Raw genomic sequence first — 21,609 nt, 5'->3', positions numbered from 1 at the left:
TTTTGTAAATTATGTAGCAAAAACAGTAAATATAATTATAAGGTATACACTGAAGATAAAGATATGCCTAAATCCACTGACCCTCACCAATACCCACTATTTTATTAATAATGTATTCAAGAAAGACCCACAAAGCCCAAACATGTCCCAAAATAAGCATGTAATATAAAAAATACAGAAAGGATACCAGGTATAATATGGCCTTAGCCTTGAGGTTTACGATATATATATATATATATCTATCACCACAACTCCTTCCCAGTAAAAGAAAGAGTTGGATGAAAGGGACCCAGTTTATTCCATCAGGCCATTCCAACCTAACGATTCTGGCGAATTTGTATGACCTCACTGCTTCAATGAACATTTTCTTGATAAATAACTTTAATATGTAACTTTTGTTTTCAATCATAGACTTTTCATCGGTAGTAACAAATACTAACCTGACTAGAGCTGTATGTCAATCATTTAAAATAGTGAAAAGAGCATCAACATGGCACATCAGTAGTCACGTTATTAGGTAAAGAGGCTCTTGAAGAACGCATGACCCACTTGGGTATCAGCTCAGGAGTCTGAGTCAAGACAATCATATCTTGTACAAGTATGTACATATCTCCAATTAGCCACCTTTCAAATGTCTGAAATTAGATTTTTTTGTCGCAGGGTCAGTTAGAGCCACTTGTAGATTGAGTTTTAGGTTGACCAAAATGCAGTGGGCCTGTGTTTGACCAAAGATTGTCTCAGGTCTTTGGTTACATTAAGTTGGAAAGGCAGAGCCCTGCTCAAATATGGTATACATAGGGTCCTCTCGGCCAAGGGAGGATGGATCGTGAAAAAAAGTTGATAATTTTTTTTTCTTATGATATGAGGACTGAATCTAATTTTCTGACACTAGCTGCATGCGTTCTGCTGATTACCTTGTTCTAAGGTGATAGTGTGCATGTCTCTTGAGACCACAGTGCCAGGATTCTGGCATCCTGCCACTAGGTGTTGCTCACGAGGGCTCTTTCAAAACAAGCCTTTTCATCTGTACGGGACAATATACACATCTACACTTAGCATACTTAGTTTCTCTTCACCTCCAAGTACAAGTTTCAGTTCCACTTCCCTGATGATATATAGTCAATGTAGTTCCCTCTGAACAAGGACCCTTCCTTTATCACGTCCTGGTGGTCGTTCTCTGATCGCTAGATTGGTTCCTCAATCCTAAGGTAATTCTGACCTTTTTTATATCTGCATTTTGGACCTTTCTCTCTCTTAGCCCTGATCCGCACACTGTTCCATGTTTTCTATTCCCAGCCTTGTGTCTCCTGGTCTTCTATTATACAAGCCCCAGTTCTGCCTTCCCTTCAACAGTGGTTCCCTGACTTCCTGTACCGGGTTTAGTCTTTGCACCTCATCCACGCACTGCACCTGTGCGCCTCCCCTGAACTTTCAGCTACCTTAGCCCTCTGAGCCCACAGTGCAGCTACTCACATCTGGCTTGGTTGTTAAGTCTCCTCGTGCTCTATCCCATCCATACTACTGTGTTTCCAGGCTTGCCTTTTGTTTCTATTTCTATCTTGTTATCCTCCTGTCTCTCTGTTTCGGTGATAGTTATTGTTTCTAGTCTTGTCTGCACTCTTCCTTATCTGTCCTGGTACGTGTAAACAACTTGCTTTATATTCTGTGCTTTCCAGTTTTGAACCTGACCTTGATTCCACTCCTGCTTTTCCACAAGCTCAGTTGCTGTTTCTTTATTCCCTCTACTGCTCTCATTTCTATTCATGTGTTTATATCTTGATTGTCACCGATGCCAAGGGTGTCCGTTAGATTCCGAGGCGTGTGCCTCTGGCCCAGAGAACCACTCAGAACTCTTTCTCCATTGGAGCTGCTGGGTGTCATGCTGAATTCTGTGAGATTAATCTGCTCTTTGTTTTCTTGTAAGATTTTATCACCTTACAGAGAGATCACTATCCAAGGACCATTCAAACTATCATTTGCGATAGTTTGTCTGTTGTTTCCCTTGTACCACTTTGTTATAGTACTTGTTTTATCTTATAGTTCCCCTTTGGCAGACTTCCAGTTTTCTGATCAAAACCCATTCCAGCCTGCTCCAGACCTTAGATCTAACCTTCCTTTCTACCTTTGCAGATTTTTGACATTCACTTTAATATGTTTTCCCTTTCTCTGTATATCAGATTTCCTGCCTAGAGGATACACCCCGATGTTCAGTCTTGTCCCAAACTCACCCAGCTAGCTCCTTGATATATAGTGCCTGCCTGCCTACCTGAAAAAGCAATAGACACTTAAAAGGCTGACTCCAGCATTGGGTGGCTCTATGTATCAGTTCAAATGGGGAACAGATTATTTTCAAAAGAACTATGTTGAGGTACAATTGAGAAAAAGATTGCTTGGAGTGAGACAACATCTTCTGAAAATCCTCAAACATTTTCAAATTAGAGGCATTCTGAAAAAAAGAGGTTTGTAAAGAACTCCGACTGAAAGCTTTTGTGGCTGCATAATCTCTAGCTTGATCACCACAGGCAAAGAAGGCATGAGAGAAATGATTCTTAGCATTAAATTATTTTCATGCATCAAATATAGATTCTTTACCAGTTAAATGTGTATGAGCTCCTGGTAATAAGTCTCTTGGCTTTTTTTAAAATATCAATGTTTTCTTGTGGCAGACGTCGATATCCATCTTGGATGTATTTAGGAGCCAGGCTCCCAAGCTCAGGTATTGAAATTTCGGGTGCAGGATCCTACTATGAAGTCTGGAGAGTAGACCCAAACTTCCGAGCCGCTTTGTGTTGCCTGTTCTCTAGTTCTCCTGAGGCAATCTGTTGTTGACGTCCCCTTTCACATTGTCAACTCTTGAAAGATGCGCTACAGAGATATCCAGATTTCTAGTTATGAGCCATCTCAAGCAGGGTTGAGGTTCCAGTGCTAGGACTCTGGGCCTCATTCCTTCTTGTTTGTATACATAACATTGCTGTTGTAGTCTGTCTGACTGAAGACGTACTTCATCGTCATCACAGGGAGGCATTATATCGCAGTAAATGCAAAGCTAAGAGCTCTAGCTCATTTAAGTAGTATAACAATTTATACTGAGATAAGGGTGTTAGACCTGTCAGCCCTTTGGGTGGTCCCCCCCTCATCATTATTTATTTTGTCCCACTTTTGCCTCAAACCCTGTTTGAATTTTTCCTTTTTGGGAACCACCAGACTTTTTCGTGTTGCTGCAGATTCAGGGAGCCATTTTAGCGACCCCTGAAACTTCTGTCTGAGGGCCTGGAGCACAAAATGGTGGCCACCTGTGACATCACCAGCATCCACTGGAACCTGCTAGCACCTTCCAGAACATTCCAGAACCCTGTGACAGTTGGAGGCGGTTTAGAATGTTGGGAAGCTAAGACAGAGAGTTGGCAGTTGGAGCTGGCAGTTGGCACCTGACTGGTGAAGAGTGAGCAGCACAAACTTGAAGGAGGAAGGAGTGAAGCAGCAGGGGTGGAAACTTGTGCCTGGAGTGGGGTCCATAAACCCACCCTTGATACTAGTCCCTACTGACGGAGCCCAGCCTAGAGCCCTGTGTGGGAAGAAGCAAGAAAACCCATCCTAAGGACCTGGACAGCAGGAACAGGCCTTAGAAACAGAGAACAGCAAGATCCTGACCTGGAAACTGGTTTCCCTGGAGTCCGACGTCGAGTAGCCTGAGACCGGGAGCCTGAGGTGGAGAAGCGGCGCCGACTGGAAAGCGGACGTCGTACCCGGAGCCGCCAGAGGTCGAGAGAGGGCGCCGTCAGAGGTCGTGAGGAATACCAGAGGTCGAGGAGGAAGTCACCCGAGGTCGAGTGAGCGGCGTCATCGGAGGAGTGAAGTCCGCCCTCCGGAGTCGTCGGAGACCGAGGTGAGGTGTACCGGAGGTCGGGAGTGAGGATCGCACTCCGGAGTCGCCGGAACCTGTGAGAATCGTGCCGGAGGTCGGGAGTGGAGGTCGCACTCCGGAGTCGCCGGAAACCTAAGGAGAGGAGCACCGGAGGTCGGGAGTGGAGATCGCACTCCGGAGCCGCCGGAAGTCGACATCGAGCCAAGGCCGGCCGACGTCATCGAATCCGAGGTCGCCATCGGACCGGAGCCGCCCGAGGTCGACATCGAGTAAAGACTGCCCGACGCCATCGAATCGGAGGTCGAGACCGGAGCCGCCTACCGGCGTCGTCAAAGAACTGACATTGTGCCGAGGCCGCCGACATCGAACTGGAACCGCCTCACGGCGTCGACACGACTCCAGCGGCGTCGGAGCATCAGAAAAAGGGCAGTAAGTGGAGTAGAGGGCGCCTAAGGCCCTGTGGAGACCTGAGAGACTGCTCTAAGGGGCTAGGGAGGTGCTGGAACCAACCTGACTGTGCCAGGGGTGAGCTGGGACTAATCTAGAGAAGTTGTGTGGAGGGAGAGAGCCAGGTCTCTGGTATTCCCCCCTTGATCTACCTCAGTTTAGGCCTCAGCCTTGTCCAAGCCAGGGAGTAGACACCCTCAAGCCTTCCACATCCCCACAAGCTGTGCCTGGGCCAAATCAGCCCTTAGGAATCAAAAGTGATCTGATTCCATGAGTGTCACTGTCAGCTTTTAAGTATTTATTAGGGGCACTGTATTTATTGTATAACCTATTTATTGTTCCACTGTATTTATTGGTCCACAGTATTTATTGATGCACAATATTTATTGGTTACAGTATTTATTGCCTCAGAATATTTAATTGCCTGTCTGTATTGCACTTGTATTTATGCCTTCAGTATTTATGATCACCCCTATTTATTACATCATTAAGCCAGTATTTAATTGACCTGCACTTTCAAAAAGTTTGTATATTGTGATTGTTATTTATTTTATCCAATCAGCAACTAAGAGAAAAAGAAGATAAAGAAAGATATTTTTCATAATTTTTACGGTGTAGAGTCGTTTTTGGAACGGATGCACGCATGGTTATTGTTTGGGTATGTCGTATGCTTAGCACGGAGCCTGATTCCTGACCACTCGAGCCAAGCTACCACAGTGTGTCCGGAAGACCACCACCACCCCTTCTAGTGTGGGAGTGGTTTTCCAACATAAATTGGTGTTCAGTGGTGGGATAGAGCTGTGCCTACGCATACTCAACAATAACTGTGGGTAGTCCATAGGCCTACACCGGGAGTTTTCTCAAAGCGGCCTTCCTAATTGTGGGTTTTTGTTTTTTTCAAATTTACTCTGGTGGTGGGAGGAGGTATTATTAAAGGTACCCCCCTGCATAGTTACTACACAAAACCTGTCCTCTAACCTGAGTGGGCGAGATGGAATTTGTACTAGAAAATCTAGAAACGTACACTGTGGCCCAACTCAGGGAGTTTTGCCAGCGGGAGGGGGTGTACTGTCCCCCAGGAGCAAAGAAGGGTGCACTCCAAACCAGCTTAAGGGCTTGGGGGGAGGCACGCCGAGAAAGCAAGGCTGAGGAGGAGGACAGGGATAGAGAGCCTGACACCGAGGGGGCTGAGATGTACCAACCTGAGGTGGGGAACCTGTCAGCGGGGCCCAGAACCATTTCTAGGAAGGGCAGCAGTGCCTCTAGCGGTGGCTTGTCTGAAGTGGAGTTAACAGACCGGAGGGAGAAAAGACAGCTCACATGGGACTTAGCAAGGCTGGAAAAGGAGAAGGAGGAGCAGAGGATGGCCCATGAATTACGACTGAAAGAAATAGATCTTCAGATCTTGAGAATCGGGGCACAGCCTGTTCCTAATGGTGGCAGCCAAACCCAAGAGATCACCAGGGAACCTAAACCATACCTGCCAAAGGACATAGTAGCTAGCTATGGAGTGGGCGACGATATCGCCAAGTGGCTAGCGGCCTATGAGGTCTCGTTGAGGGCCCATGGGGTTCCAGAGAAGTACTGGGGAGGGGGATTGTACAAGTACATGCCTCCAGCTGGTAGGGATGCTTTATTGGCCCTCGAAGAGGATGAGCAGACCCACTACCCCACCATGAAACTGGCGCTCATCAGAAAGTTTGGACTAACACCTGAAAAGTACAGACAGAAGTTCAGGGGTAGTCACAAACTGGGCACGCAGAATTGGGTGGACTTCCTGGACTATGCAAAGAAGGCACTGGAAGGTTGGATTCAGGGCAGTGAAGTGAGGAACTACGAGGGGTTGTTTGACCTAGTACTGAAGGAACACCTGCTCGAGAAATGTTTCCCTGAACTGCGGCAACACCTGGTGGATAGCAAGCTGACCAGTCCCCGGAAGCTTGCTGAGGAGGCGGACATTTGGGCTAGTACCCGGGTGTCCACAAGGGGGACTGGAGGGGATACTCAAAAGGCCGGACAGGGCGCCACCCAGAAGAAAGAGGGGGGGGAAAAGAAAAAGGAGTTCTCCAAAGGCCCCCAAAATAACTTCCAAGGGAAGGGAACAGGATTCACCCCTAGGGCTAACCCACCCAGAAACCCTAATCCTGGCCAGAGTCAGCAGCCAAGGGTTGTCCATTGCTATGAGTGCGGTGGCGTTGGACACTATAAAGGAGATCCGAAGTGCTTGAAACGACCACCCCCTCCCATTGGAGGAAAGACCCCCGGAGTAGCTAGTGTAGTGCTCGGGGAGGAGATGCCCTTAACTAAGGGAAGGGAGTGGGCGGGTGTCACTTTAGTGTCCCTGGGAGAACGGGAGATGGTTCCCAAGATCCAGGTGCCCGCAAATACCGCAAAGTATGGGCAGTGGGTCACCATCAACGGCCAAAGAGGGGAGGCTCTGAGAGACACAGGAGCCAGTATGACTATGGTGCGTAGCCAACTGGTGTCTCCAGAGCAGGTAATTCCCGATGTACTCCACCCAGCCGCGATGGCTGACGGCAGAACAGGCCACTATCCAGTGGCCGAGGTTCCCTTTGAATGGGGGGGGGTTGCAGGTTCACTTCGAGTTGCCGTAAGCCCTGCCGTGCCAGTCGATTGTCTGCTGGGGAATGACATGGAGCACAACGCTTGGAAGGAGGTGGAATACCGGACTCACACCGAGATGCTGGGTACACCTGATTGGGCCTGTGTTAGCACAAGGTCCGCGACTACCCGAAGAGGGAGTTCATTTCGGCTGGAGCCTGGAACAAAGGCCCAGCCAGCTGCCAGTCAAGGGAAGAACCGAGGACAGGAGGAGCCTGCCTCGGCGTCCCCACCTCGTAGGACGGATAGGCCACCGGAGGTGGTGGACCAGGAGTCTGCGGTGGGGGACGTTACCAACCTGGAGGACCTACCCATCCCGGCCGAGTGGCACGTGGAGGGAGGCCCGTCCAGGGAGGAATTCTGCCAGGGCCAGAGGGAGTGCCCTACCCTTGAGGGGCTAAGGCGACAGGCCGAAGCCCAGGCAGCAGGGAACGTTGAAGGGAACTACAGTGTTTACTGGGAGGATGGCCTCCTCTACAGTGAACCCAAGGCACCCCTACATGGATCGTCACGAGCCTTGGTAGTTCCTCAACGTTATCGAGCCTTCCTTCTGGAGTTGGCTCACGAGATACCATTGGCAGGACACCTGGGGCAAGACAAGACCTTCGCCCGTCTCGTCCCACACTTTTATTGGCCTCAGATGAAAGTGTCGTCCGATACCTACTGCCGGACATGTGTGTCTTGCCAAGCCAGTTTGAAAACAGGGGTGAAGCTGAAAGCTCCCCTGGAACCACTTCCTGTCGTTAGCACCCCCTTTGAAAGGGTGGGCATCGACATTGTGGGTCCATTAGATCCGCCGACTACAGCTGGTCACAGGTTTATCCTGGTTCTGGTGGATCATGCCACACGGTACCCAGAGGCAATACCTCTGAGGACCATAACAGCACCTGTTGTGGCTAGGGCCCTGATGGGAATCTTTACCCGAGTGGGTTTTCCCAAGGAAGTTGTGTCCGACAGGGGGACCAACTTCATGTCAGCGTACATGCGGGCCATGTGGAAGGAGTGTGGAGTGACATACCGGTTCACCACTCCTTACCACCCCCAGACAAATGGTCTGGTGGAGAGGTTTAACAAAACCTTGAAGGGCATGATCAGAAGTCTGCCTGAAAGCCTGCGGAGGAAATGGGACGTCCTCCTACCCTGTTTACTTTTTTCCTACAGGGAAGTGCCACAGAAGGGAGTGGGCTTCAGCCCCTTCGAGCTTCTGTATGGGCACCCTGTACGTGGACCTCTCAACCTGGTGAGAGACGGATGGGAAAGAACTCCCAGAAAGCTTCCCCAGGATGTGGTGAGCTACATGCTGGCCTTCCGGAGCCAAATGGCTAAGTTGTGGAAGCAAGCTTCTGACAACTTGGAAGCCAGCCAAGCAGTGATGAAGGCGTGGTATGACCACAACGCTCACCCGGTGGAGTTGGAGCCTGGCCAGAAGGTGTGGGTGATCGAACCAGGAGAGCTTAGCGCCCTCCAGGATCGCTGGTCAGGACCCTTTGAGGTGTTGGAGAAGAAGGGTAAGGCTACCTACTTGGTGGACCTGAAGACCCCTCGTCAGCCCCTGCGGGTGCTGCATGCCAACCGCCTCAAACCCCACCACGAGAGGCCCGAAGTCATCTTGATGATGGTGACTGACGGAGGAGAGGACGTGGAAAGCGAGCCTCTCCCTGATCTGTTTGCGTCTCAAGAGAAGGATGGGTCGGTGGAGGGAGTGATTCTCTCCCCATCTCTAACTCCTGAACAGCAGGAGGACTGTCGCCAGGTCCTGGGGCAGTACTCCTCGTTGTTCTCCCTTGTCCCGGGTAGGACTCACCTGTGCGTCCATGACGTGGACACAGGAGACAGCCCACCTGTGAAGTCCAAGATCTACCGGATGTCAGACAAGGTGAAGGCCAGCATTCATAGTGAAGTCACTAAGATGCTGGAGCTAGGAGTGATCGAACCTTCTAGCAGCCCCTGGTCCAGTCCGGTGGTGTTAGTACCAAAAGCTGCACCACCGGGTGCCCAACCAGAACTGAGGTTCTGTGTGGACTATCGGGGACTGAATTCAGTGACCAAAACTGATGCTCATCCGATCCCTAGGGCGGATGAATTGATTGACCGGCTGGGAGCTGCCCAATATCTAAGTACCTTTGACCTTACTTCTGGGTACTGGCAGATCTCTTTGACTGATGGAGCAAGGGAAAGGTCAGCCTTCTCCACGCCCAATGGCCACTACCAGTTCTGTGTGATGCCCTTTGGGCTCAAGAACGCACCTGCCACGTTTCAGCGCCTGGTAAACCAGATCCTCACCGGAATGGAGAGTTTCTCTGCTGCTTATCTGGATGACATAGCCGTCTTCAGTAACAGCTGGGAGGATCACTTGCGTCACCTGCAAGCTGTTCTCCAGGCCCTGAGACAAGCTGGATTGACGATCAAGGCCAGCAAGTGCCAGATCGGGCAGGGGTCGGTAGTGTACCTTGGACACTTGGTGGGTAGGGGAGCGGTGCAACCCCTCCAGGCGAAGATCGAGGCCATCATGGCCTGGGAACCCCCCAAGACACAGACTGAGGTCCGAGCATTTTTGGGCCTCACGGGATACTACCGCCGCTTCGTGAAGGGATACGGTACCTTCGTAGCCCCCCTCACGGAGCTCACGTCCAAGAAACAACCTCGACGGGTAGTCTGGACGGAGGCTTGTCAGCAAGCCTTTGAGAGATTGAAGAAAGCCATGTGCGAGGCCCCGGTCTTAAGGGCCCCAGACTTTTCCAAGGAGTTCATTGTCCAGACAGATGCATCAGAACATGGCATTGGGGCAGTGTTATCGCAACTCAACGAAGAGGGTCTGGATCAACCCGTGGTCTTCCTATCCCGGAGACTACTTCCCAGGGAACAGAAGTGGAGTGCAATAGAGCGTGAAGCCTTTGCAGTGGTATGGGCTCTGAAGAAGTTGCGGCCATACTTGTTTGGCTCGCACTTCCTAGTTCAGACCGACCACAGACCCCTTCGTTGGCTGATGCAAATGAAGGGGGAGAATCCCAAGTTGTTGAGGTGGTCTATTTCCCTACAGGGAATGGACTTTCAGGTGGAACATCGGCCTGGAGTGGACCACGCCAATGCAGACGGTCTCTCAAGGTATTTCCGCCTTAGTGATGAGAACTCCCAAGGGGTTGGGTAGCTCTCCCCACTTTCAGCTGGGGGGACGCGTGTTAGACCTGTCAGCCCTTTGGGTGGTCCCCCCCTCATCATTATTTATTTTGTCCCACTTTTGCCTCAAACCCTGTTTGAATTTTTCCTTTTTGGGAACCACCAGACTTTTTCGTGTTGCTGCAGATTCAGGGAGCCATTTTAGCGACCCCTGAAACTTCTGTCTGAGGGCCTGGAGCACAAAATGGTGGCCACCTGTGACATCACCAGCATCCACTGGAACCTGCTAGCACCTTCCAGAACATTCCAGAACCCTGTGACAGTTGGAGGCGGTTTAGAATGTTGGGAAGCTAAGACAGAGAGTTGGCAGTTGGAGCTGGCAGTTGGCACCTGACTGGTGAAGAGTGAGCAGCACAAACTTGAAGGAGGAAGGAGTGAAGCAGCAGGGGTGGAAACTTGTGCCTGGAGTGGGGTCCATAAACCCACCCCTGATACTAGTCCCTACTGACGGAGCCCAGCCTAGAGCCCTGTGTGGGAAGAAGCAAGAAAACCCATCCTAAGGACCTGGACAGCAGGAACAGGCCTTAGAAACAGAGAACAGCAAGATCCTGACCTGGAAACTGGTTTCCCTGGAGTCCGACGTCGAGTAGCCTGAGACCGGGAGCCTGAGGTGGAGAAGCGGCGCCGACTGGAAAGCAGACGTCGTACCCGGAGCCGCCAGAGGTCGAGAGAGGGCGCCGTCAGAGGTCGTGAGGAATACCAGAGGTCGAGGAGGAAGTCACCCGAGGTCGAGTGAGCGGCGTCATCGGAGGAGTGAAGTCCGCCCTCCGGAGTCGTCGGAGACCGAGGTGAGGTGTACCGGAGGTCGGGAGTGAGGATCGCACTCCGGAGTCGCCGGAACCTGTGAGAATCGTGCCGGAGGTCGGGAGTGGAGGTCGCACTCCGGAGTCGCCGGAAACCTAAGGAGAGGAGCACCGGAGGTCGGGAGTGGAGATCGCACTCCGGAGCCGCCGGAAGTCGACATCGAGCCAAGGCCGGCCGACGTCATCGAATCCGAGGTCGCCATCGGACCGGAGCCGCCCGAGGTCGACATCGAGTAAAGACTGCCCGACGCCATCGAATCGGAGGTCGAGACCGGAGCCGCCTACCGGCGTCGTCAAAGAACTGACATTGTGCCGAGGCCGCCGACATCGAACTGGAACCGCCTCACGGCGTCGACACGACTCCAGCGGCGTCGGAGCATCAGAAAAAGGGCAGTAAGTGGAGTAGAGGGCGCCTAAGGCCCTGTGGAGACCTGAGAGACTGCTCTAAGGGGCTAGGGAGGTGCTGGAACCAACCTGACTGTGCCAGGGGTGAGCTGGGACTAATCTAGAGAAGTTGTGTGGAGGGAGAGAGCCAGGTCTCTGGTATTCCCCCCTTGATCTACCTCAGTTTAGGCCTCAGCCTTGTCCAAGCCAGGGAGTAGACACCCTCAAGCCTTCCACATCCCCACAAGCTGTGCCTGGGCCAAATCAGCCCTTAGGAATCAAAAGTGATCTGATTCCATGAGTGTCACTGTCAGCTTTTAAGTATTTATTAGGGGCACTGTATTTATTGTATTTAACCTATTTATTGTTCCACTGTATTTATTGGTCCACAGTATTTATTGATGCACAATATTTATTGGTTACAGTATTTATTGCCTCAGAATATTTAATTGCCTGTCTGTATTGCACTTGTATTTATGCCTTCAGTATTTATGATCACCCCTATTTATTACATCATTAAGCCAGTATTTAATTGACCTGCACTTTCAAAAAGTTTGTATATTGTGATTGTTATTTATTTTATCCAATCAGCAACTAAGAGAAAAAGAAGATAAAGAAAGATATTTTTCATAATTTTTACGGTGTAGAGTCGTTTTTGGAACGGATGCACGCATGGTTATTGTTTGGGTATGTCGTATGCTTAGCACGGAGCCTGATTCCTGACCAATCGAGCCAAGCTACCACAGTGTGTCCGGAAGACCACCACCACCCCTTCTAGTGTGGGAGTGGTTTTCCAACAAAGGGGCTATGTGTTGGGCTGACCTGCAGCATGGGTTGAACTGTACACAAGGTACTGGAAGTAGACAAGGGTACCGGTGGCAGTGGGAAAGAAAGAATGTTGAGACTATTGAAAGGGTACTTTGGAATGCAGAATATTGACAGCTGGGTAGGAGTGCCATTTCGGCTTGGCAGGGGTTTCACAATTGATATCATGTGACAGCTACACCACTCCAAAACGGCACCCACTTATTTCTTCTTACGGGTCATAGCAGGTTGCAAATATAATTGACACACCACACTCCAAGATGGTGACACTCTTTGTAGGTCATAAGTGATCAGCGTGGAATGTAACTAGTACACAGGTGGCTTGTCTTTGCCTCGCAACTTTGTGTTGGTAAGAATCTCGTGTTCCATACTTGTTCATACCCAGCTAGTCCCTCTCGAACACTTTTCATGTCTTTCCAGTTATCACTCCCAGTTGTCCTTTTAAAGCTACTGTTGTTGCTTTGTTTGTTTTGTCTGGCTGCTCCAATCCTTCCCAGGTTCTACTGCAAGACACACTGGCCTTCTGGAACACCTTTAAGTCCACACTACCTAACTTCTAGAGGAGATGTAGGTATATCTATTTAATCACTATGGCTTTACAATCCGTTTTTAATTGTTTACTGGAGTCTCATTGCTTTATCATTCTTTACAGGTTCAAGAACGTGGCTGAAACCTGTTTTCTTGTCTGCCTTCCTTCTCTATTAGTCTTATCACTGGCATACCAGTCTCTTCAAAGAGACATCGGGACAATTTAATTGCTTTCCTTTAACCATATCAGATTATGACATTCTGGATCTTGAAGTGAAGTGGGAGAGCTACCCATCCCAAAAGTGAAGCACCCATTATTATAGTGCGAGAAGGTAGGGGCAGATGGGAAGCCATTACTTTTGGAAGACATTTTGAATGACACCACCGTGGTAAACATTGCAGAACTGTAGGTGTTAGAATCAGTTTGTTTTCTCTGCCCTCAGAGTACTGCTTCCATTAGCCTTCAAAGCATTGTTGCAGTGTCCTTCTGCTGAGATAGATATCCAGCACTATGTATATGAACAATGCCCTAGATTCCAGAAAATATGAGCTCTGGCAGGCGGTTGGATTGTTACATTCCAGAAGACTTTGGAATTTTATTTTGGTTGCAATAAAGGCTCTCTGCCAAAACAAACATTTTAGCCTTTTGGTTAGCTATGACCGGACCTAGGCACTGAATGGGCTGCATTAGGATCATTGTGGAATTAGATGAATGAACGCACACTTGAATCCATTTTTGCCGTTTACCATTCCTCATTTGTAATTGGCCCCACATGTGCTTCCCATGCCAGATTGGGTTAGTCAAATGTATCTAGGGTGTGGATCACCAGTGAAAGGTAAAGTGAGACTTTTTTGCGTTGCCCATGACTCACACTGATAGTTTTGATTTGAGAGGGTTGAAGTCAGGGAGATCTATCAAATGCTTAATGTAAGAGGAGGTGGCGCTTCAAAGGTAAAGATATCAGAAGAACTGGTTGTGTTCATTTCACATTTAGTTTGTAGGTATGCAAATGATCTCAAGACAGACAACCTGTCTCCCTGTTTGGAGATACTTATTGTGCCACAGCCCCGGAAGCTATGTAGTAGGTGGACCTCATAGAGAATGGTTCACCTCCATTAAGCAGAATTTATATCACCGCTCCCCTGGATCCTCTGCTAAAGGTCACATGTGCCACTGTAGCAAAACCCTGGCATGTCAAGAATGCCCAATTATTTTCATGCAATGAGTCTTCTGTAAAAAACCATAAAAGAAAAAGGACCTCTTAATTATATCCTTTTACGTCTTAAAAACTGGTCCTCACTTTATTTTGTTAAGTAGACCATTTACATTCCAGGTAAAAATGCAGAGCACCCTAACTTTGGCATCATCCCTGTTGTTATGCATTGCTACATTTGTGTATGAGTATCCTCCCTGCTACGTGATCACTGTGCTCCCTGATTAACACACACCTATAATACCATGTAAGCAAAGTAAAATTATAACTTCCTTTGGTGTTCCTCTGTCTTCCTACACTAGAAAAACGTGAAGTGTCTTGATGGATGCATATGAGTGGCATGCCAACGTGGCGTACCCTCTTGTCGTTTCTCAGCATCAGTGTAATCCTTTCCTCTAACTAAAACAAATGTTTCTATAGACAATATGTTTGCCAAGCCGCAAGATGTGAGGCAGTGAATACAAAAAGATGAGGAGCCAAAGGGATAAACTATCATGAAATCAAAAAATTTGATGTGTTCCACCCCACACCTCTGTCTCTGATGAACCAAGTAGTACTTTTACTAAACGATGTATCAAACAAGGATGTCTTTCACGCGATCAGTATTTTGTTGTGCTGGTTTCCAGTGTGGAGACGTTCCTTTTGTGGTCACCTATGTCTCAGATATGTTCGAAATCTGAATCTTGTGACTATTTTCTAGTTCTACCTCCCCCAGACCTAGAGCATCAACTATGCTTGTTTCCTCCTTTCTCCTTTGGTGTAGATACTATTGATTTTCTAGGGTTTGGTGAATTTCCTTTGGGTCATCCGTTCTTCCCAATTATTTTTTCATTTGGCAGCCTGTTCTCACACATCCAAGATCTAAAGCAGTTGTGCAGGAAATACTCTTGCTGAGTCCGTTCCACATTCTCCGTGAAGCCCACCAGTTGCCAACTATTACAGCAGACACTTCCATCTGTGTCCTCCACTTTATCTAGAAACGTTTTGGTTGAGGCCAAAAGTCTATTCACTTCAGTTTTCCTTCTCTGATATTTGCCATTCCACCTCTGTGACTTTGTCTACAGCATTTCGCAGATTCTGTTGAAGCAGGACCACATGAGAGCTACTGTCTCCTATTCGGGCCTAAGGTTCTCAGGAGGGGCTTTCTATTACCTGAAGGACTGCTATGGTATTGTAGTGGGTGTGAACATTTTCCCAGCATGCAGGTTCTTCATTTTACCCCTCTAAGTGATTGAATATTTGAGGCAGTGGATTTTATGTACGTCTTGATTTTAGGCTGTGGAGAAGTGTGATTCGGTTTACCTTTCTCTACAGGTCATCAGTAGCAACTGCCTCTGGTCTGTTCAGTCAGTTGTATAAAGATATTAAATGAAGCCTCTCTTTTTATCCCTTGCTCCAAATAAGAGGTATACTCCGGACCAATTGGATGTTCACCTTGATGAGCCCAGCCAGCGGGGTCTTTAAGCCTCTCCTTTTGTGATTTTTTTTTTATTCAAGTTGCCCACCTTTTCCTCAAGACGCTTATCTGAGAGGGGTCACCATAGGCCGTCCTTGGGCCCCCTTCACAACATCCCACAAACTAGCCAATCTCATGTCTTATCTTCTCAGGAGGAAAAGAAGCAGTTGACACTGTGGACCTCCTCCACAACACTGAGTCACCGTGAGGTGATGGTGGGGCCTTTGCTGACCTATTTCATCCACACCTGCAACATCAGGTTCGTACCCATCATAAACTTCCCCGGCAGTGAAAGTTTCCAATGTAGGAATGGGCCAAAAGGTTACCCCATGCCTCTTCTCTGGTCCTGGGCGCTCACACCGTGCTTCAGAAGCAGGCACATCCCCAGCTCTCTGTATAGTTCCCACCTTGCCTGAGCCTCAACCCAAGCAAGGATAGCAACTCTACTATTTCCTTAACCATCTGACAGATCTCACATGGCCCCTGGGTATACTGATCAGTCACCTGGATCCTATTTCTCTAGGGGCTCTCCGTCCAATTAGTCTCCCAGCTGCAGCCTCTGGGCTTGCTGCATGCACTCAACTTCTGAAGCTCAAACAGGGCAAGAAGCAGGGCCACGATCCTAGCTCTTTTCTAAGCTATTTTGGGCGAAATCAACCTCTTCAAATGCTTTCAAACTAATGGAAATCCTCTCTCTTTGAAATATAGGGAAATTGGGCAAAGGAATGTACATGATTGTGACGGATTAAATGGACGAGAACAGGAGCTCTATCAAGTATCAGGCCAAGCTACACTCCTATGTGGGTAAATAAATAAATGAAAGTCGGCAAATGGATACCTGTAGATAGGTTGTAAAATATTTTATTCTTATACTGTCTCTTTACAATAATGATTATGTATAGTTTGTATAAGTGCTTTGGGCTCCTGTAAATGGGCAGGACTTTTCAGTGTTTATGACTACTGAGGAAAATACCATGATGGAGAACTCTAGGTGATTTTTTTCATTTCTTCATTACATCTCTGTAGTACTATAGAACTGAAATAACGTTAAAGTAAGAAAAGTGATGTGAGAGTAAAAGAAAAGGTTACCGGTGAGGTAACTTCAATAATCCTTATAATTGTCTCCTCCTTATTAATATCCCGTGCATCTAAAGCTGTCCTGTGACAGCACCAGGACCTGCTTGTTACAGTAGTCAAACTGTTGTGCATACACGAATATGGGGTGTTTTAGGCAGGGGTCTATTTCTCCCACAAATTGGTTTAGGCCAAAATGTTTAGTATTGCATCTGTAATAGTATTTGCTAGACAGCAGTGAGTTGTGAAGTTTTCTATGGGGTAAACTCATGAAACAGTATCCAGGTGCATTGTTTTTGTGCAACACCATATAGGAAAGACATGTCTACCCAACAGAAACCGGATGCAGTGATCAATTCACTAAGTCAATGCTGTCTTTGCCTTAGATTGTAATCCATAAAGAAAGCCATGAAACCTGAGCACTTTATGAATAGCTAGACATCCAGATAACTGTGGAGGGCAGGGGTGGCTCCTCCATTAGGGCGGAACAGCGTTGCCCCACTAACGTAAATGCTCCCAGAAATTAAAAATAAAATGTTAATAAAGTTAATTTATTACCATTTTGTTTCTCATCAACCTGCCCTGAACCAAGTGTCAGGAAGGGGCGGGGCAGCAGCAGGGAGGAGTGATGGGCTGCCTGCGCACTAGTTTAAAGTACGCATGTCTCTTTGGCCGGCTGTCTTGCGATGGTCAGCTAGACATGCGCACTTTAAAGCTCGCAATCCAGCTGTCTTAGACGGCTGAGTTGAGACCAAGTACAGGCATCTAGTGCACTGGGGAGTATAGAGAGAGGCTGCTCCCTCCAATCCTGGCACTGCTTTCATGCAGGTTAACAGCATGAGAGCAGGACCAGATTTGGATAAGGGATTTGGCTGAGGACAGCGCTGGAGTCTCGACGAGAGAAGAGGACCGGAGCGGGTAGGATGTGTCGTCTGCTGCATTGAGGTTAGTAGCTTTTTATTTTTATTACATAACATGCGTGATTGCACCCACCTACGACCCATTTACCTGCACCACCACTCTCGGGGATTGGCAGCTACCACTGGTGGAGTGTGTAAATGATTTGACCCTATAACACTATGCAGATGCTTGGAAGTATGCTAGAAACCCATACACCAAAAAGCAAAGACAACAACACACACAATTCAAGCAGAGCATATTGCAATGTACACAAATACTATATAGTTGCCTATCACCAGCACTTGCAATCATGACACATTGTGCACTATCAGCCAACACAGCACATTGGACAGAACAACTAACATACACCCCACACAGCACACATACACCATGCAGTTGTGGTAGCCAACAGCACCCACTACATTTGTTCAACAAGAGCCCCTACAGAGTACTTTCACAATCATACTTTACCTTTCTGAAACAGAGTGCACTAGACAGGCCCCACAAACACTCCTCCAAAAAATGGCACAAAAGCCAGATAGTTGGCTAAGCACTACTAACTCTACCAGCACCACATAAACCCCACAAACTATAGCTCACAAACACCCAGGTAGGATTGGCTTGAACACAACAAACCTAGCCTCATCATTGATATTTACCCTGGCTTGAAAAGTGGTACAGAAAATATATGGAAAGGTTGGACAATGGACAACCAGTGACCTAGTTCAACAACAAATAGAAAATTCTTTTGGCGCACCCATCCATTTACATATCACACTACAATCACTTTTAGCCGGATGAAACTAATTCTACTTTTTCATTAAATAACAAAACTCTACTGACTACAGACAACCAAAACACAACCAAGCAATCACCCTCAAATGATGAATGGAAATCTCAGCACCATATGAGGAGTGCAAATATTAACTCTTGAGTTCCTGAAGTTTTTCCACCCCCGGTGCAGTGCCCTTTTTGATGTTTGGAGTACTTTGCGCTTAGGCCTTTATAACTTTTTTCCCACAAAAGGTATACAGGCTAAATGCCCCATATCTTAGGGATTCTAATGGTACCCAAGGTTTGAGGATTATACTCAAGGGAACCAGAAAGTTGCTAAAATATAGTGTAGGAGAGTAGGGTCTGCTATCCTATGGTCACCCCAAATTTTTGCTTTTTTGCTTCACTGGCTTTTGAAATATTGAGGCTGTGGGCCTGCTAATCAGACCCCCAGCCTGCTGTTCTCTCTACTAAATTGACACTATGCACCCTAGGTGCATAACCAATTGGAATTGGATAACCCTGTGAGCCCCTGTACCAGTGTACACTAGGTACCCAGGGCATTGGTGTATCTAAGGCCTACCAGGGGCTGAAGCATGTATTATGCCACCCCTAGCCTGGCCTAACAATTTGACACAACTGGCTGATCACTCAGCTGGGGTAAGTTGGTGTAACCACCTCTTACTTAGGTGTAGTATACCTATACCTAACCTTAAATGGGACACATGTTAACCTATAAGTCACTCCTATGGCAGGCCTTAACAATCCTGAAGGCAGAGTGCTTGGTTCCATGTGAGATGCTGCTCTGGCATGAGCTGAGCCTGTCTGCAGTGGTCGGAACAACTTCCTTCTACCGTTTCCAGATATCGCCATACCATATACTCTTAAGTGCATTATGAACCTCGCGGTTAAATGCTATCTTTGGTTTGGCTTTATCAAAACATGTCAAGTAAAGGTGTCATACGAATTGGAATACTAACCCCTCGCCAATTCTGGCGACGGGGTTAGCATTCCACCCTTCTAGAGGGACACGACATGTACAGTACCTGAAACCCGGGTAAATTCAGACATAGCCTCAGCTCCACAAAATGGATGCTGCCAACACAGACACAAGTCTGCCCTCCTGCTGCTGGGAGTCCTTCCAGCTTGGGAGACGTGGACAAAGGGTTTCCTGCCAGGGGAGGTGCGTGCACCACCCCAGACAGGATTTTGTGTATTGGTCAGGTAGGGCTTGAATGGAATCAGACATGCCTGAGGCTCACAAGGAGCCTCGGTGCATATGCCAGTTCAACCCGGTCTTGGGGCACACCAGCCCCAGACCTGGGGCGAGCTGGACAAAGGATTGGGGGTGTAACCACCCCCCTTCCTGGTCCCACCCTTAGGGAGGGACCTAGCAGGTAGTCCGGCCCCTAGAATCCGCTTAAAGGTAGGAGCTGTGTCCTAAGACTTCAGACATCCTGGAATCAACTTACTACAAAGAAGAAGACGGGAACTTCGACGCTCTGCTGTACAGAGGACAGAAGGAAATCTCCCCTATGGTCAGGGAGTGACCATCTTGCTAACGCAAGCACCAACCAGCTACTCGACGTCTGCTTTGCCGCCGCCTCCTGCCGGAGCCCGAGCCCAGAGCCCGACAAGACCTGGACCTCCAGACCTCTCACAGCCCGATCCACAGTCCCTGCAAAGAAGGAACCCGTGGAGGCACCGAGACACGTGGAGCCAGCCATCTTGAAAGACCCACGACAAGCTGCAAGCGCGACAACAGAGGCTCCCTCCAAGTTGTGCTTTGGGTCCTGAGAAGCACAACATCCGAGCAGCACCTGCACCAAAGGTGAGCCCTCCAGCATCTCCACGATCTGCGTGGGGCCCCTCTGCACTTTGCATCTCGCCGCGCCTGCCCGGTCCCTGGCCCGTTGGCTAGTGGCCATTTTGGCGACGAACCTTGAAAACTACGATGCTGGTCTGGTTGCTCCAGACTGGCCCCTGCTGCTCTCCAAAGGAGCAGCCCCTCTGACCTTGCTGGTCAGAACAATCAGCTTACTTCATTTTCCACGACTCCTGCCTTTGACAAGGCTTGTTTGCTTCCTTCAAGTCGCCGACACCGCCGACAGCGAGAGCCTGCGTGGGACAGCTCGTGAACCGACTCCTGGACATCCTCGACCTTCAGGGACCACGTGGCTGCGGAGACAAGCTACACCTTATCACCTGTTTGCACCCGACATCGCCTGGTACCTACCTGGTGCCACGCCGGTCACTGGCTAGTGACTGTGAACACTGTCCCCTATGCTTTCAGGTCTTCTACAACTCCGATCCACCCTTGGATCCACCGCATCTCTTCTGGACCGGCCGCCTACAGCATCTGTGTCATCAGGCTCCATTGAACAGATAGACGAAACCCGACGCACTTCGAGACCTATGCACCCGCTTCCTGTGGGTGAGGTAAAGCTGGCACTCCGGTGCCCAAGTGTAGAGAAACATCTCTAGTGTCTGTGTTTTAAGTCTTAAGTTCGTAGTCCATCCAAAAGACCCTTCTAGCAGTAACTTTTGAACTTTTACGCACCCATTGAAAACCTATGGGAGCCCGCGTGTAACTTTCCTCACTGCACACGCGACCCGTAGACCTCCTGGTCACTAACTGAAGTTAGCTCCTTGTAGGCCCAGCGATTCTAGAGGCCCTAGGCCTTTTCCCTTTCCTGTTTGTGGTACTTATACCACTATTTTAGTATATGGTTTGAGTGGCCACCAGGGCCCATCCATATAAAGTGCAACTTCTGTATATTGTAATACTTTCTTGTTTAACGATTTGTGCTCCTGTGCTCATAAAGAGTCTAGGGGATACTTTGAGTAATAAATACATATATATTTTGAATATATATCTGTGTGGTGTCCTTTCATTGGTATAAAAGGGGGTTACATATGGTAAAACAGCCTGCTTAACACGCTTTAACGAGTTTAGCCTCAAAGACTGCTTAGCCTACGCTACCACTAGGGCAGCTAGTCCGAAAAGGTTGACTTACAACCACACCATAAGGGTTGCTTGGCATGGTACAAGGTGGTCACTTTAACTAGTGAACAGCATATACCAGGACAACTTCTCACATTGGTGAGCAGCGGTTGGATTTGAGCTTGCTGTGCTTTACCTCTGTAATCTCTTTGTTACCAATTGAAAGATCATACAGGTACCTTTAGGTACATATAAAACAAGATTAGATATACTTAAGTTCTACTGAAGTTAGTTGTTGTAGAGCAAAGGGAGTAGCACACCCTGACTACAACTACTAGATAGGTTTAGTAGGAAAACCCAAGTGTAGGTAGTTGCAACACATCCACCCACACTTAAGAGAAATGGCTGGGGCAGAGGGGTCCAATGTACCCATCTCTGTCGAGAGTGACCCCCAGAGGGCACCAACCATCTTTGCTACCCTAAATCAAAATGAGCTCAGGCAGTTGGCAAATATCAGGGGCCTTAAACAGCCCAGGAACCCTACCTCTGCTGAACTCGGAGAACTCTTACAAGCTGATGAAGATCAGAGAGCTCTC

At 48.4% G+C, this 21,609-nt stretch overlaps 1 protein-coding gene across 1 annotated transcript in view; it reads right to left on the bottom strand.

Annotated features, from left to right (window-relative positions):
* Positions 1-21,609, bottom strand: part of LOC146775962 (chemokine-like factor) — a 389,409-nt gene that overhangs the window by 46,616 nt on the left and 321,184 nt on the right. The gene's annotated exons all lie outside the window — the stretch shown is intronic.

Source organism: Triturus cristatus, chromosome 12 (genome assembly GCF_964204655.1).
Source record: "Triturus cristatus chromosome 12, aTriCri1.1, whole genome shotgun sequence".
NCBI lineage: Eukaryota > Metazoa > Chordata > Amphibia > Caudata > Salamandridae > Triturus > Triturus cristatus.
The sequence above is the reverse complement of the archived record's forward strand: the minus strand, read 5'-3'. Positions and strand labels throughout refer to the sequence as shown.